This window comes from Microcaecilia unicolor, chromosome 7, assembly GCF_901765095.1.
Source record: "Microcaecilia unicolor chromosome 7, aMicUni1.1, whole genome shotgun sequence".
NCBI lineage: Eukaryota > Metazoa > Chordata > Amphibia > Gymnophiona > Siphonopidae > Microcaecilia > Microcaecilia unicolor.
Genome location: NC_044037.1, coordinates 245,605,858 through 245,624,410, shown reverse-complemented (window position 1 = coordinate 245,624,410; position 18,553 = coordinate 245,605,858). Strand labels below are relative to the sequence as shown.

General features: G+C 43.7%; 1 protein-coding gene across 2 annotated transcripts in view; it reads right to left on the bottom strand.

The window, feature by feature from the left end:
- The window catches only part of ACVR1 (activin A receptor type 1), a 210,513-nt gene extending 192,554 nt beyond the window's left edge, over positions 1-17,959 (bottom strand). Inside the window, exon 1 of one of the 2 annotated variants that reach the window (XM_030209128.1) lies at positions 17,842-17,959. The gene's annotated coding sequence lies outside the window, so the exon portion shown is untranslated. Of the gene's footprint in view, positions 1-17,774; positions 17,822-17,841 lie in introns of those variants that run through there. The other variant, XM_030209131.1, reaches the window with a different exon arrangement.
- Between the last annotated feature and the right edge of the window lie 594 nt (positions 17,960-18,553).

Below are 18,553 nucleotides of genomic sequence, written 5' to 3'. Positions count from 1 at the left end.
TAAATCAAATCAAATGAAGGAACCCATGCAGTACTAAGAACCACAACAGTAGCCTAAAAAAAACAGTCAACATACAAAGGGCAGGACTCTGGATTGATCTGTTGGGACTAATGGAAAGACAATTATCAGTGTGATCTCTATCGCGGCAACAATGGGAGCATAACTATATATCCATATTTTCTTTACAACAACAGCTATTACGTTGACCCTTGACAAAGGCACAATGCGGAAACTTGGCAGAGTTCGGTGACTGTATAATAAATTTGCTTCTGGTGATTCCTTGATCGTCCTCTCCTTCGCTGGACTACCTCTTCTGTTCATTTGCTACAACTGGTCCAGGAACCAACAAGAAAGTGAGCTATTTTAGTGGAATGCAGGACTTAATACGAAAAGTAACAGTGTTGGGTCTGCTGACAAACAGCAATCATAATAGATCACATTTGACTTAATATTTGGAATGAAGTCACTAAGGAATCTACTGTAGCAGCATTTAATTTTCAAAAGGGCAACTATGATAAAATGAAGAAAATGATTTAAAAAAAAAAAACAGCTAAAAAGTTCAGCAGCTAATGTTAGGACTACCAACTTGAAGTGCCCTGTATCAAAAAAAAAAAAAAAAAAGATCTAGAAATGAGAACAAGTGAGGTGATTCAAGGGAAAATTAGGTTCTTACTGTGATAATTTTCTTTCCTTTAGTCATAGCAGATGCAGCCATTACAGATGGGTTGTGTCCATCAACCAGCAGAGGGAGATAGAGAGCACACTTTTTTCAGTGCCTCATACCAGCTTGCTCCACTGCCTCTCTTCAGTATTTGAAGCTTCCAAAGCAGTATGGCAAACCGCAATGGGAATAACATGAGCTTTCCTCACAGCGAACGATGGCCCTACAACAAAGGGCATTAAACACAGAATGGAGGGAATGAAACATCCTCCCGGAGGGCATAAACTCATCCTCCACTGAGACATAACTGGAGGGAATAAACTCATCCTCCAAAACATGAAACTGGAGGGAATTAAGTCATGCTCCTTTAATTGAACAAGAATCCTGAAGACTGTTTTCCGACTTTCTCCCAAGGACGGAATCTCCAGGAAACACGAACAGAACCTGAAATAGATTTACAGCAGATAGCATCAGACAGGGAGGGATCATGGCTGCATCTGCTATGACTAAAGGAAAGAAAATTATCACGGTAAGAACCTAATTTTCCCTTCCTTGTCATCAAGCAGATGCAGCCATTACAGATGGGATGTATCAAAGCAATCCCTAGATAGGGTGGGAACAAGCCACACCACGCGCCAGCACTTGCGCTCCAAAATGTGTGTCCCTCCTGGCAGCCACATCCAGCCTGTAATGTTGGGCAAAAGAGAGCTTAGAAGCCCATATTGCTGCACTATAAATCTCTTAAAGAGAAAGTGCTCCAGTTTCAGCCCAAGAAGAGGAAATTCCTCTAGTGGAATGCGCCTTAAAGTCATCAGGCGGAAGCCGGCCGGCAAGCAAATAAGCTGAAAAGATAGATTCTTTAAGCCAGTGGGCAATAGTGGCTTTAGACGTTGGAGACCCTCTGCGAGGACCTGATAGCAAAACAGATGATCAGAGGTCCTGAAAGAATTACTAACTCGCAGATACTGCAGCAGAGTCCTGCGCATGTCCAACAGGTGCAATTGCCCAAAAGATTCTGGAAACTCCTCCTCGACAAAAGGAGGGCAAGAAAATAGGTTGGTTTAGGTGAAATGCTGAAACCACCTTAGGCAAGAAGGAAGGCACGGTCCGAACCGTGACCCCGGACTCTGAAAACTGCAGAAAAGGGTCTCTACAGGACAGTGCCTAGAGCTCTGACACCCGTCTCGCCGAAGTAATGGCCACTAACAAGACGGCCTTCAGTGTCAAATCTTTCTCTGAAGCACGCCGAAGCGATTCAAAGGGAGCACCCTGAAGGGCCTTCAGCACTAGCCCCAGGTTCCAAGCTGGACAAGGTGCACGCACGGGAGGACGGAGCCGAAGCACCCCTCTAAGAAACCGTGCCACATCCGGATGAGCAGCTAAAGACACGCCTTCAACCTTGCCACGCAGGGAGGCCAACGCTGCCACTTGCACCCGCAGGGAATTATACGCCAAGCCTTTTTGTACACCATCCTGCAAAAAGTCCAGAATCGGCGAGACAGGAGCCCGCAGGGGTGTGATCTCTCTGGAAGCACACCAGACTTCAAACTGGCACTAAATCCTGGCATAAGCCACGGAAGAGGAACGCTTGCAGGCTTGCAGGAGAGTGGTAATTACTTTATTGGAATAGCCTCTGCCTCTCAATTGCGCCCTCTCAATCGCCAGGCCATAAGACCAAATCGGCCGGCGTCCTCCATGGTCACCGGACCCTGTGACAACAGGTTGGGAACCAGAGGTAACTGAAGGGGATCCTCTATGAGCATCTGTCGGAGGTCCGCATACCAAGGCCTCCTGGGCCAATCCGGGGCGACGAGAACCACTTCTCCTGGATGCAGCCGAATCCGCAAGAGCACTCGCCCTATCAAGGGCCACGGAGGGAACACATACAGTAGGCCCGGAGGCCAGGGTTGAGCCAAGGCATCCAACCCCGCCGCGCGAGGATCTCTCCATCTGCTGAAGACGCACAGGACTTTGGCATTGGTGCTTGTCGCCATTAGATCCATCACGGGCTTGCCCCACTTGGTACAAAACATTTTATGCTGCCTATCCCAGAAAGGGAAAATTAGGTTCTTACCTTGGTAATTTTCTTTCCTTTAGTCATAGCAGATGAAGCCATTACGTATGGGTTATGTCCATCAACCAGCAGGGGAGATAGAGAGCACTCAAACTTTCACAGTGCCCTCTTGGCCAGCTAGCTCCACTGCCTCTTCAGCTCAGAGCTGCCAGCTCAGAGCGGGAAGAAACATCACTCGCCATGCTCGGGCCGCCTCCTACGCCAGTACAGCACGATTTACAGAGCCCTGCTGCTGATTTGCGCTTGCCACAAGTGGAACAGCGCTTTACATTGTCCGCAGCCATCGCCGAAAAACGGCGGTAAAATCCAAGATGGCGGTTTCGCGCCAAAATCGCCCCGATCGTGGGCCCACCCCAGAGGAGTTGGAAAACACTCTTACCTCAAAGGATCTAGTGTACAACTACGATCCTGCTGAAAATCAGGTCAAAAACCTCTGTTCCAGCATCTCTGCGTTTAAAAACGCGACGCAACTTTTTTTTTTTTTTTTAAGCTGTGAGGAAAGCAGAGGTTATTGAAGACTCCAGAGGCTCAGATGAGTGGGAAAGGCAGGGAAAGGGCGAACCTATATGCCTGCATCCACTGTTGGTGGGTAAGGACAGGGAAAGCAAGGCAATATGTCCACATCCACAGAGGTATGGGTAAGGCAGGGAAAGGGCTAACCTATGTGCCTTTAAAGTGAGGCTGCTATAGCCTCCAACACCCCGGTTAACAACTGGCAAGCCAGGAACCACCTCCCGGCAGATTTTTCTGGAGCTCGAACAAGCTGCAGCCACCCTGCTAGGGGAGATAGAGAATACTGAAGAGGCAGTGGAGCTAGCTGGCCAAGAGGGCACTGTGAAAGTTTGAGTGCTCTCTATCTCCCCTGCTGGTTGATGGACATAACCATACGTAATGGCTTCATCTGCTTGATGACAAGGAAATTACATATTACTAACAATAGTTCCGCAAGTTCATTTTTCAGTTCTATCAGTACTCTGGGATGGACACCATCCAGTCCAGATTTGCTACGCTTCAATTTGTCAAATTGCCCCATTACATCCTCTAGGTCTATAGAGATTTCTTTCAGTTTCTCCGACTCGTCAGCTTTGAATACCATTTCTGGCACCGGTACCTCTCCCAAATCTTCCTCAGTGAAGACCGAAGCAAAGAATTCATTTAATCTCTCCACTATGGCTTTGCCTTCCGTGATTAACCCTCTCATCTAACGGTCCAACCAATTCTTTTGCCGGATGGCTGAGGGGAGATATGACAGAGGTCTGTAAAATCCTGAGTGTTGTAAAATGGATAAATATGAATCGTTTGTTTTTTCTTTCAAAAAAATACTAACATTAGGGGAAACTCAAATGAAGTTACATGGCAACACTTTTAAAATGAATAGGAGGAAATATTTTTTCACTCAACAAATAGTTAAGCTCTGGAACTAGTTACCAGACAGCGGTTAGTGTACCTGGGTTTAAAAATGGTTTGGACAAATTCCTGGAGGGAAAGTCCATAGAAATGGAGAAAGCCACCATTCTCCCCAGGATTGGTGGCGTGGAATCTTGCTACTATTTGGAATTATTCCAAGTACTTATAACCTGGATTGGCCACTGCTGGAAGCAAGATAATGGCAACTCTTATATTAAGCACTACAGAACTGCATGGAACTGAGGAAGCCAATGCAATATGAAACAAAATCTGATAAGATAAATGCCATCTACTTTTACATGTGTATGATTCCCTTAGCAACCTCACTCATTTAGATAGCTGCTTAAAATGATAAATTTTGATAGCAGTAGGAGGGACAAATGGTGAGTACTGAAACTAAGTATGAGATCTTATATGCTAATCTCCCCAAGATGGTCATGAACCAGTGAGGAAGAAAAGAAAAGCCAGCTTAAATAGCGAAATCCTACAAGCAGTCAAGCTTTTTTAACTGACAACTGGGATACATCACTGCAGAGTGAACAGCAAAAACTGGGCAGATGACAGAAAAAACAGGTTGGACTCTCCAACTATAACTCTACTACAAGTAATACAAGGCATAAAGATTAAAATAAACCAATGGGATATGTAAGAACAAATAGGTTCCAACTAGTCTAGAACTGTTAAACTGCTGAGGCTCTTCCCTCATGCCACTGAGCAACTAGCAATTCAAAGCTGAGAAATCAGAAGGGCTTTGTACAGAGCCAGGGATAAAGCCTATAATCATGCACCTAAGGAGCTGGATTGGTCCTCAGCAAGTACAAAAGATATCTCTGGGACCCTCTTTTCACAGCCTTGGGCAAATTCTGATGCAAGAGGTAGCACATTCCGCAACAAAATTCTTCAAATTGTGTCAATTATACAGCACATTCATGTAAAATTTAAATTATTCTGAACATTAAATAAAGTACTTTTATTTTCCTTAAATAATATTTCAATCATGCTTTGTGTCTGAAAATTTTCTCTTCTTTTATGAGCTTTATAGAAAATGACAGCAGATAGATAAAAACCATATAGTTTATCAAGCTTGCCCATCCATTTACATGCGAGATCTTTTGTGTAGACAGTAGCCTGAATACAAATTAAGAATATAAAATAAAGGTATTTCAAATCTTTCCATAAAACATGTAAATGATAATAATTAAATGCACTGTTAAGACTGGGCTCGACAAACCCTAGGTAACAGGTCGTCATGGCAACTAAAAAAAATAATAATCAGATCTGGCGCCTAGGTCCTTGCCACGGCAACTTCCAGCTTATCCGCCATCTCCTTTCTCCCCAGTGCTTTTCTTTTTTTTTATTTTTTTTTTATAACTTTATTTATAAATTTCAAGGTTCATACAGACATATGAATATATCGCTTTGAACAAATCCAAATCCCCTTGAACAACCCCACTCTCCTCCCCCTCCCCCTTTTGATACCCTTCCTTCTGTTCTCTTCATTGTCATACAATTATCCCGATTCCAGTATCCCTAGATTTAACATTGCTGTGTGGGGTAGTCCCTTTACTCCACTTGCTATTATTCATAGTTGTGATATCACCAACTGGGGCGCATCAAGTTCAACCCCTGCCTGGGATCTCCATCCCTTGTATTTGTCCCATATTTTAAAGAACTGGATTATTTGTCCATTTTTAAACGCCGTCAGTTTTGATATCTGATACAAATGGTCCATTTTATGTATAACCTTTACTACTGGAGGAGCCAGCTGTTTCTTCCATACTGCCGCCACCGTAATCTTACTCGCCAGCAAAAACATGGAAGCTAAGCGATGCAATGGTAATGGTAGTCCTGTAGGTTGAAAATGCAACAGGCAATGGTCCACTGTCCTCGGGTACTCTCTTCCTATTATCTGTTTGAGTAAACTGAGCAGTTCCCTCCAATAGCTTTGTATTTTTAGACAGGACCACCATATAAGTACATAAGTAATGCCATACTGGGAAAAGACCAAGGGTCCATCGAGCCCAGCATCCTGTCCACGACAGCAGCCAATCCAGGCCAAGGGCACCTGGCAAGCTTCCCAAACGTACAAACATTCTATACATGTTATTCCTGGAATTGTGGATGTGTCCCAAGTCCATTTAGTAGCGGTTTATGGACTTGTCCTTTAGGAAACCGTCCAACCCCTTTTTAAACTCTGCTAAGCTAACCGCCTTCACCACTTTCTCCGGCAATGAATTCCAGAGTTTAATTATACGTTGGGTGAAGAAAAAGTTTCTCCGATTTGTTTTAAATTTACTACACTGTAGTTTCATCGCATGCCCCCTAGTCCTAGTATTTTTGGAAAGCGTGAACAGACGCTTCACATCCACCTGTTCCACCCCACTCATTATTTTATATACCTCTATCATGTCTCCCCTCAGCCATCTCTTCTCCAAGCTGAATAGCCCTAGCCTCCTTAGTCTCTCTTCATAGGGAAGTCGTCCCATCCCCGCTATCATTTTAGTCGCCCTTCGCTGCACCTTTTCCAATTCTACTATATCTTTCTTGAGATGCGGCGACCAGAATTGAACACAATACTCAAGGTGCGGTCGCACCATGGAGCGATACAACGGCATTATAACATCCTCACACCTGTTTTCCATACCTTTCCTAATAATACCCAACATTCTATTCGCTTTCTTAGCCGCAGCAGCACACTGAGCAGAAGGTTTCAGCGTATTATCGACGACGACACCCAGATCCCTTTCTTGGTCCGTAACTCCTAACGTGGAACCTTGCATGACGTAGCTATAATTCGGGTTCTTTTTTCCCCACATGCATCACCTTGCACTTGCTCACATTAAACGTCATCTGCCATTTAGCCGCCCAGTCTCCCAGTCTCGTAAGGTCCTCTTGTAATTTTTCACAATCCTGTCGTGATTTAACAACTTTGAATAACTTTGTGTCATCAGCAAATTTAATTACCTCGCTAGTTACTCCCATCTCTAAATCATTTATAAATATATTAAAAAGCAGCGGTCCTAGCACAGACCCCTGAGGAACCCCACTAACTACCCTTCTCCATTGTGAATACTACCCATTTAACCCCACTCTCTGTTTCCTATCCTTCAACCAGTTTTTAATCCACAATAGGACATTTCCTCCTATCCCATGACCCTCCAATTTCCTCTGTAGCCTTTCATGAGGTACCTTGTCAAACGCCTTTTGAAAATCCAGATACACAATATCAACCGGTTCCCCTTTGTCCACATGTTTGTTTACTCCTTCAAAGAATTGAAGTAAATTGGTCAGGCAAGATTTCCCCACACAAAGGCCGTGCTGACTTGGTCTCAGTAATCCATGTCCTCGGATGTGCTCTGTAATTTTGTTTTTAATAATAGCCTCTACCATTTTCCCCGGCACTGACGTCAGACTCACCGGTCTATAATTTCCCAGATCTCCCCTGAAGCCTTTTTTAAAAATCGGCGTTACATTGGCCACCCTCCAATCTTCCGGTACCACGCTCGATTTTAAGGATAAGTCGCATATCACTAGCAGTAGCTCTGCAAGCTCATTTTTCAGTTCTATCAGTACTCTAGGATGAATACCAGCTTGGCAGCCTCTCCAGCAGTAATTTGACGTTTCTGGAAACATTTTAGCTAACTTGTCTGGTGTATAATACGATCGGTACAAGATCTTATACCCATTCTCCATCCTACTCACAGACACTCTTAGCAAAAAGCCTAATGCTCGCTCCCAACTACGTATATCATGCCTAGTCCCTGTGTCCTGTTCCCATTTTTGTACGTATTTCAGAATTGGGGTTCTGTGTGCTAACAGTGCTGCATATATTCTAGTTACACATCCCTTGGTGCTGCCCCCTCCCATTGCCCGCTCCAGCTCTGTTTCCTCGACCTGCAACTCACCCTTCGCTTTCCAAAGGATATAATCTCTAATTCTTGTGTAATAAAATAAGTGTTGTGGCTGCAGGTCAAACTCCCTCTTGTATCTCATCATATGGACATAATGCCCCCTCATCCCACATTTGTCCCAACTGTTTCAACCCTCTCTGTTCCCATTGTTTATATATTTTGTCTCCTTCTTCCCACACAAAACCCGGTGCCCCTCTTACATAAATCTTACGAAAGTATGTTCTATCTAGGCAGAATTGCTGATGCACCTTGCTCCATGTCATTAGTGGAAATCGAACTGCCATTGGGACAAGCGCCGCCATTGCTCTAATCCGCGATCCGGGTAGCCAGAGCAACATAGCTGGTTGGTTAAGTCCTGTCCACTGTTTTTCTATTTGAAACCATGGTTTTACATCATCATTAACCCATATTACCAATATCCTCAGCTGTGCTGCTTGAAAATACCGGTAGAAGTCCGGTACCCCCATTCCCCCTTTTTTTTCTGATTGATACAGCATTTCCGCTTGTACTCGTGGAGGCTTATGTTTCCATATAAATGCAAAAGTATTTCGCTTTAACTGTCGAAAAAACTTATTAGGGATCGGAACCGGCAATGCCAAGAGGTACAAAATCTTGGATAATACCATCATTTTTACAGCTTGTGTCCTTCCCATCCATGAAAGCTCCATCCCCTCCCATTGATCTAAATCCTGGAATAATTCTCGCTTTTTGGAGGGAAAATTTGCTTCAAATAAATCTTGTAAGTTGGGTGTTAAGTTTACTCCTAGGTATCGCAAAGAGTGGTTTGTCCACCTAAATGGATATTGTTGCTTTAGGGTACAAGTAGCTTCACTAGTTAAGTTTAATCCCATTATTTCTGATTTAGCTATATTTATTTTGAACCCTGCTACTCTGCCAAATTGCTGTAAGCTCTGTTCTACCCCTTGCAAGGAGCACCGGGGATCCGTCATAGTTAGCAGAATGTCATCTGCAAAAAACATAACTTTATGAATCTTTTGTCCTATGTGAATGCCCTGTAAACCATTGTGAGATCTAATTACTTGAGCTAATGGTTCCAGTTTGAGGGCCCAGTGCTTTTCAACAGAAGAAGAGTAGAGCGGCTGCACGCTCCTCCTCTGCCAAGTGTTTCGGACTGCTGAACCTGAACTACATGGGACACCGTAGATCCCCGTGGTTCCAATTCAGTAGGCAGAGCCAATGCAGCCCGGCCAGCAGCTGTGCTTTCCTCTTCCTTCATTTCTGCTTAGAGAACAGATGGAAGGCAAGCCAGGGACTGCCACAGGAGGTGAGTGCACTAGAGTACCACAGGGAGGTAAGGAGGGTGAGTTGGAGGTGTTATAGGCGACGTGTTGCTTTGCACTGGTGGGGAGAGAGAGATGTGGGTGTGTTTGTGTGCTGAGCTGAAGAGGAGAGGAAGAAAGAGAGAGAATGAAATGCAGAGGTGTATTGGGAAGCGATTTACAAATATGCTGTGGGGAGGACAGGAGCATGAAAAGGGGGGGACTGAGTAAACTGTGGTGGTGTATGTGTTGAGATGGTTGAAAGAATTTGTGTATGGGTATGGGCTGAGGGAGAGGGTTCATTCATAAAGAGAAGAAGCAAGTCAGTGGTCTATGTGCTCAGGGAAGGGGAATGTGAGAAAGCTGTGGGATGTCTGAGTAGAGGAGAGGGTTTAAGAGAGAGCAGTGGTGAGGGGGATGTGTATTCCTGGGGGAGGAATTTAAGAGAAAAAAACTGGGGGGGAGTGGAGGGTAGTCTTGCTTAGGGATGAAGAAGGAGATAAGAAGGTTAGGGGTGTCCACCATGGAGGAGGGACAGAGAAAACTGGGGACTGCTTACTGAGGAGATTAGGAGCAATAGCAGAAGGGGATTCGCACATTGGTAATTAGGAAATTTTCCAGCAACCCTATTGGTAAGGTAGGATCAATTAAAAATGTTCAGAAATCTATTCTTTTTTTTTGGGGGGGGGGGTGGAGAAGAGAACGAAAGCAGAAAAGAGGGATTGATAGAAGTTTATGCTTAGTGATGGACGGCAGATTCAGAGATCGGTGAGTTGTGAAGAGAGGCTTTAGGCTGTGGCTGCTGGAAGTGGGTGGGTGATTAATAGGGACAGCTAAAACTGCAACTGCTGAGGGTGGGTAGATGATGGGGAGAAGCTGAACCTGCAGCTTCTGAGGGCAGATGGGTGGGTGTAGGCCCCACTCACTTCCAGTGGTTGCAGCTAGGGCCTTTCTGCCCTTTGCTCCAGCAACTACACCCTAAAGCCTCAATCTACTGCCAGAGGGGCTACAGCTGAGGCTGCTGGAGACAGGTGAGTGAGTGATGGAGTACCTGAGATTGTGGCTGCTGGAGGCAGGTGGAGGGGTGCAGCCTAATATCTGTCCAATGCCCACCTGCCAGCAGCAGCCTCTCTCCATTGCTCTCCCATACCAGCAACTGCTGCCTAAAGCATCTGTCCATCACCAGAAAGGCAGGTTTTGCCAGCCTGCCTATTTGTCCACAAGACTTCCGCTTCAACTCTCAGCAGCCATTTTGAATCGGTGCAGGGAGAAAGACAGTCTGCAGATGCGCCGGGTAGGAAAGAGGAGGATCTTTCCTGCCCGAAGAGGTTACTAGAGCACCAGGGCACCACACTAAGGTAAAGACGTGGAGGGGTAGTGAATAGAGTCATGTGAGTGGAGGGAGGCTGGGAAATTGGGGAGGGGATCTATAGGGGGGGGAGAGAGAACCTGGCTTTCTTTGGGGAGGATCAAAGTGACAGGGGATGGAGCAGAGTGTGACAGGGGTGGGGCAGGGTGGGGGTGCAACAGGGGGCAGGGCATGTGTCCTCTTTTTTTTTCTTAGGGCAAATATGGTAATCCTAAGTATACAAGATGCTGCACCATTAGAGTACATCTCAGAGTTCTTCCAGCCTATCATACTCAGATTGATAAGCTTCATGCTTCCCAGTGTTCACTCATTTCTGCAGAAGCCTTCTGTGCCATGGGACCTCAAAATTATCCTTGCATCCCTTACAAACTTTCGTTGATGAGTCCATCTTGCTCACACAGAAGTCCCCTAACTAAAGGCAGTTACCTCTGTGAGAAGAATAAGTGGGAATAAACTCCAAGGGTCTGATGCACAAAAATTACCAGGCCTCCTAGTGTTTTTGACCGGTTCCAGTCAGTTCAGCGAACTTGGTATTCAACGGGCAATGCACAAAGGAGCTCTACAGGTATTTTAATGTCCACGGCAGCACACAATTAGAAGACTATGCTAATGTATTTAAATGAGCAGATAATTTAAATGTGCATTCCAAGGGATGCACAGAAAGCCTGCCTACCTTTACTGGGGGAAATTTTACAGGAGGTCTGTCTGTGTGATATGGCAACTCCTGCACCTTTTTAGTGTAAGGGCTGCTCCTGAATAATGGAGGGTACATAAGAATATGAGCAGACTTTTGCTCCGAAGTGAGTCACTTATGTTCACAACAGTCCTGATTCTCAGTAGAAAATCTTTGCTGCTTATATGTAACAGATGTTTTCCCATAGACAACAGGATTGATCTGGCACACAATTCTCTCCTACCTCCCCGAGAATTACATTCATTCTTAGAAAGCAGGGTTTCTCAATCCAATCCTTGGGACATAACCAGTCAGTCATGTTTTCAGGATAACCACAATGAATATGCGAGATAGATTTGCAAACAATGAAGGCAATGCATGCAAAATTTCTTCCATGCATATTCATTGTGAACATCTTGAAAATCAGAATAGCTGGGTGTGTTCCGAGGACTGGGTTGAGTAGATGAGGAGATTGTGTACTGCCCTTCTTGAAGTCAGCGCTCAGAAATTTACACTAAGAGACCACCGCCAGGCCAGCACACCCTCCTGGCAGATTTGGCACGTGCCCATAATGCGTGAATGAATTATATATTTATTTCCTCCTATGTGCGCCAGTTCCAGCGGTAATTGGCACGTATCAACCGGCACCGCACATGTAGCAGGCAAGCCTTTACCGCTAGATCAATGGGTGACATTAAGGGCTGAGGCCGGTTTTGAACACACACTAGTTTCATTTTTACTGCAGGCCCTTTTCCCATCCCATTAAAAAAAAGCCCTTTTTTGTAGATGCAGTAAAAACTGGCCCAGCACGCACACAATACACGCGCCTACACTTCCGAAGGCCACTTTTTACTACTGCTTAGTAAAAGGGCCCATAAGAGAACTGTTTCATCCCAGCGACATCACTTACTTGTCAATTTTGCTGTCTATAGAAAATACCCATTACAGAAGAGCAACAATCTTTGTCTGATTTCCATAGCCTTGTGTTTTGTACTTCACAATTCTTTCCATATACACATTAGGTTACATATAGTTAACAATATCCATATATTTCTACATAAATATTTTAAGGAGCTAATTAACTGGCACATAAGATTTTAGCCTAATCACAAGCGGGTGACAGCAGCTATAAAAAAAAAAAAAAAAAAAAAAAAAATCAAGAAAAAATCTCCATCCTGAAACACAAATTTTACTTTTCATGCTGACCACACCAGCACCATTTGATATTCCAGGCCCTACCACATTCAAAAGGCCCATCTCACTACTGCTGAGAAACAATTCTATATTTAGACTATGCAACAAATGACACCATGGAGGTTAAAAAAAATGTCTGAGCTATAAAAGGGTTTTCTCTTCTGTGTCCATGTGGAAAAATATTTCTAAATCTGATCCTAACTCTCGAGCAGGAAACTCCATCTCACCCCAGGTATCTGTCCTATCTGTATTAATCATTCACTGTATTCTTGTACTGACAAGTCTGTGCATGTGCATACCTGGCACACAGCACTCACTATATGCAATGATTATTATATACACATATGTAATACACGCATGCATACGGGAACTATGATACTAATGAACTTCTGTGCTTGTATGCAAGGGAAATAGTCCAGTACAGCACAGCTGCTCCCATACTGAAGGAACTCTATATGGAAGAAGTGAGAGATTGGGCCAGAAGTACTCTGATTTTGGCTCTTGAGGCTAAAGAAGGAAGGGGGAGAAAGTATGTGACATACTCTGTCTTGCAATGGCAGAAGGTCATCCATTCCAGCTGATTTGTGGGGAAATGGGGAGAAAGACATATTTTGCTTGGTTTCTCTGCAATGAACTTACAGTCTTCTGCCTCTGAAATATTGGGTATCCCAAATACATTATGATGGTATGTATTACCTACATTATAGATAGGCACTTATTTTTTAGCATAAGTGGACTTATTTCCTTCTGCCACTGCAGGGCACTACTGGTTTGACAATGGAGAATGGGATGGAATTAGCACAATATAAAACCAAAAATAAATACTGCCCTATCATTAAGATGTACTGGTGTAATGGAGGAAGTGTTGGGGTGGGGAACAGAGGGAGTGCACTGTGAGATTTAAAGAAGTAAAAATGATAAACTATCCAATGAATCAGATGGATTGTGTCATGACTGATTTTGCATGATGCAACTCATTCAGCATATGTTCAATAAACAAAGGGTTAAAACAAACTAATTTCCTTTTCTGAAAGCACACGGAAGGGCACTGTCCCATCTATTTTAGTTTCCGAAACACACTACTTGTCCCTCAGAATTAAGGAACTAGATGGAACTTTGATAAATCAGCAATCATTTCCTCCATCTATCTATCCACTACTCAGTCTATCACCTTCCACTGCTGTCAGAAACCTCACAAAATTCAATGGACTATTTACCCCACTATCTCCCCATCCCCCAGCTCCCTTTCACATTCCAAACTAGATGTGTTGAATGTTTATCACAGATGCCTGACTCTTGTATCTTAAGTCACTCAAAATTGGCTTCTACCCTCTGCATTCTACAGAAACAGCCCTTGCCAAAGGTTCCCATTACATCTTTATGGCCAAAGCCATGGGCCTTTAGTTCATTCATCCTTCTCCATCTATCCACTGCTTTTAACACACGTAAAACCACTCATTTGCTTTCAGGACATTGTCATTTCCTCCCTCCTGTCACCGCTTCCTTCACACTTTCAGGTATGTCCTCTTGTGGATTTTCCTTGATCACTATCCTATTATCAGCCATTTAGGCTCGACTGTCTTCTTGTCACAGGCCCTTTTCTAGTCTCTTTATGCTCAATCCCATGTGGCTCTGTTCTCCTCCTGCGTCTTGAAGGGTAACACAATCATAAAAACATAAGAAATGCCATGCTGGGCAAGACTGGCTCTACTACTACTACTAGTAATCATTTACATAGTGCTACTAAATGTATACATTGCTATACATATTATATGAAGGTACTTTATCCCTAGAGGGCTCACAATCTAAGTCTTTGAACCTGGGGCAATGGAGGGTTAAGTGACTTGCCCAAGGTCACAAGGAGCTGCAGTGGGAATCAAACCCAGGATGCCAGGATCAAAGCCCGCTGCACTGGCCATTAGGCTACTCCTCCGCCAATCCAGATCACTAGGAAGTACCTTACAAATCACAAAGAACAGAGCAATTTCTTGCAGTTCCTTCCAGGGATACATGGAAGCATTCTGAGATCTACTTGGCTAATAATTATTTATGAAAATCTCCTCTAGGAATTAACCCCCTTTTACACCCAGCTATGTTAGATGCTTTGACCATATACTCTGGCAACAACATTTCACAGGTTGAATGTTTTCTAAATGTAAAAAAAATTCCAATTTATTTTAAAACCTGCTACCTCTTAGTTTTATTGAATGTCCCCTAGTGTAAATTTGAAGGCATATGTAATCATTCCCTATTTTTCTGTTCACCCAAATTCATGATTTGGTAACCGTCTATCATGTCCCTTCGCTGTCATCTCTTGAGATGTTTCATGTGTTTTATCATTTTTAGTGTTCTCTGTATTTTCTCCAATTCTGATGCCTTCTTTTGAGATAGGACAACCAGAACGGTACACAATGTTCAAAAAGGAGATAGCACCATAGAGCGATGCAGTGGCATTATTTGTTTTACTCTCCATTTCCAAACAAGTCCTAATATTCTGTTTCCTTTTTTGAGTGCTGCTACATAGAAGCTGAGGATTTCAAATTATTGTCCACAATGATTCCAAGGTCTTTTCTCTAATACTGAACCTAGCATTGCATAAATATATTCCAGATTATTTTTCATCTGACATTTTGATGGCCACTACCACAGTCTGGCAAAGTCCTCTGTAGTTCATCAAAATCTTACGCCTAACGGAATTCTGCGCGACTGCACAGCACAGAATTTGAGCAAATTCCCAAGCCACACAGGATTCTGCCTTTTTGCACAGAATCTGTCTGTCTCCCACCCCCAAGCCCAGGCCTACCTGGTGGTCTAGTGGCCTCTTCGGGGGCAGGAAAGACCATCACTCTTACCTGTCCGCTGCCATGGCTCTCTGGTCAGTGCGCCACCTTTTCAAAATGGACGCCAAGTCTTCAAGCGGTAATCTCTTGAGGCTGCCACTGGAAGTCTCGGCAGCCATTTGCAAGAAATGGCGGTATCGGGCAGGAAAACAGCCAGGTTCTCTCCTGCCCCGAAGGACTACTCCCGATGCAGCTCCCAGGTAAGTGCGGCTGGATGCGGGGGGGGGGGGGGGGGGGCGGGCTGGAAACAACTATGGATGGTGCAGGGGAACGCTTAAAAAAAAAAAAAAAACACTATGGATGGCATGGGAGGAGGGCTGTAAAAAAGGTGGATGCTATAGGTACTGGGAAAAATATGGATGGAATCTGTGAAGAGGGGATTTAATATTGTTTAAAGTATAACAAATGAGGAATTTATAAAATTTGCAAATTTTGTGCACAGAATTTTTAACTTTTTTTGCAAAGAATTGTGATTTTTTTTTTTTTAATTTTGGCACAAACTTCCAGCAGGAGCATAATCTCTTTTCCAAGCTGTGGAGACGAGTAGGCTAGTAGTTTAAACACTGGCCTGACAACCACGGAAGCCTGCTGCTTCTTGTGACCTTGCGTAAGTCACTTAACCTTCCATTGCCCGCAGAAGAGCCTATAGGAATAAAATGGGTCTTGAGGAAGATAACATGCACTAAACTTTAGTAAAAGACCCCCTTAAATTATAAACCTTCCAGGGAAATACCTACTGTGCCTGATCAAATCAAATTGAGCTACTGAACTAAAAAATAAACCTGCTTTATTCAAACATTTCTAAATAATTTTGTGTTATCTGCAAATGTGATCAGTTCACTAATTAACTTGTTGCTCCATTTTCCAGATCATTAAACAGCTGTCCCAACAGATTCCCAAAGCACTCTACTATTTAGCCCTTTCCACTAAGAAAGCTTACCATTTAGTCCTACTATTTGCATCCTAACTTTTAGCAAATTAGTGATCATTCACAAGACATCACCTCTTTTCCCATAACACTTTAATTTCCTAAGGAGTCTCTCAAGGGGGCATGTATCAAAGGCATTCTGAAAATCCAAATACACTTATCAACCAGCTCTCTCTTATCCACATGCTTATTTCCACCTTCAAAGAATGCTAACAGTAAGGCATTACCTCCTTTTTCTAAATTAATGTTGTCTCATTTCCACTACACCACTTTTATCAGACCAGTAATTTTGCTCGTTTCCACCATTTTGCCCAGCACTGATGTACCGCTCACCAGTCTGTAATTATCTGAAACACTACTTGGGCTCTTTTAGAAAATTTGCATTAAACAAACAGCTACCCTCTAGTCCAGGGTACAGAGGCAGATGTGAATGATAAGTTACAGACTGCATGAGGCAAGCTGGACCTCGGTGTTCTGCACACTGCGTACTCAACAGTAAGAATATTAATAGAGAATTCAAACATTGCTTAGAGAGCACTGCTTCTTACCCCATACCCCAGTGGCAACTGTCCATAGCTCTATGTCCCCAATCTAGTAGTTTTGCCAGCTGGTAGTGGTTCAGTGATTAATTGCACACTGCGTACTCAACAGTAAGAATATTAATAGAGAATTCAAACATTGCTTAGAGAGCACTGCTTCTTACCCCATACCCCAGTGGCAACTGTCCATAGCTCTATGTCCCCAATCTAGTAGTTTTGCCAGCTGGTAGTGGTTCAGTGATTAACTGTTTGAAAAACACGGAGCTCTATAGCATACAGTGCTACATGGTGCAAATTACTGAATACTAAACTGTGCATATATAATAGTTATTATCGTATACTAAGAACGATGCTGACATATCAGAAAACATCTATACATGTATTATTCTTTTTTTTTCCAACCCAACAAAAAATTTAAAAAATTAGTAAAAAGGGGTCAAGAAAGGCAAAATAACGCCAAAAATTTAACAAAATGAGATTAAAGTAGGTATATGTGAAACACAGCAAATTTCACAATAAGCCAAATTAGACCACGAGTTCCACAGAAATAAGCCCCAACCAAAAAAACAAAACAAAAAAAAAACAGTGCAATGCATCTTTACAGGAAGAGTTTTAAGCTTCTGTAAAACAGTAAATTAGATACTGTGAAAAACACCACTGAAGGAAATGCTCTTTCCAACCTGCCTCTCCCAATCCTTAAACTACTCCCCTGAAACTGCCCCTCCTCCCTCCACAAAATAAACAAAAAAATTACCCCAGCTTCTGCAACATAGAAAGTTAAATACACAAAGATACCAAGACGCATGCATTCGGCTGCCCCCACACTCTCGCACGCAGAGCGCCCCTCCTCACACGCATTCGGGGATCGGGGGGACCAATCTCCCTCCCCATGATCTACCATCGCTTCTTCTATCTTTCACTCTCCTCCTTGTCCGCGATTCGGCACTTCTCCTGGTCAAACATACCTGAGAGGCTGCACAGCAACAATCCCACAGCTTTTTCTTCTCCGGTGCCCCGTCCCCTATGACACAACTTCTCTCCCTCTGAGGCATCCCGCCTTGCCGGAAACAGGAAGTCACGTCAGAGGAGAGCGAGACGCCAGAGCATGGAGGTTTAATGACAGGAGGAGACTGGTTGAGCCTCTGGACCATTGTGTGGGCTGAAGTCAGTGGGTGGAGCTTGCCGCCATATTGAGGGACGCAAAATATTCGCAGAGTCGCGATTGAAAACAATAGCAAACCTGTACGGTTTCTGTTTTATTAAACCTCCTTGCTTTTGCATTCTTTTTGTTAGGAGGGAATGGGGGAGTTAGGGAGTTTTCGAAGGGCCTGTGAAGTGGTGGCGGGTTATATTCAAAATGTATTTGTCAGTGCTGAGCTTCTTTGGGTGTTTGCAATGCTGTATTGTGGTTTTCAGTGCTGCGCTATATACTGTTATTTTTGCTTATGCTGACAAAAGACATTTCTTTATAAAAACAATAGCAAACGCTACCCATCTTCAAATCCTTGCTCAAAGCCCACCTCTTCAATGTTGCTTTCGGCACCTAACCTTTATACCTTTCAGGAAATCTAGACTGCTCCTATTTGACTGACTGTACATTTGTCCTTTAGATTGTAAGCTCCTTTGAGCAGGGACTGGCCTTCAATGTTAAATTGTACAGCGCTGCATAACCCTAGT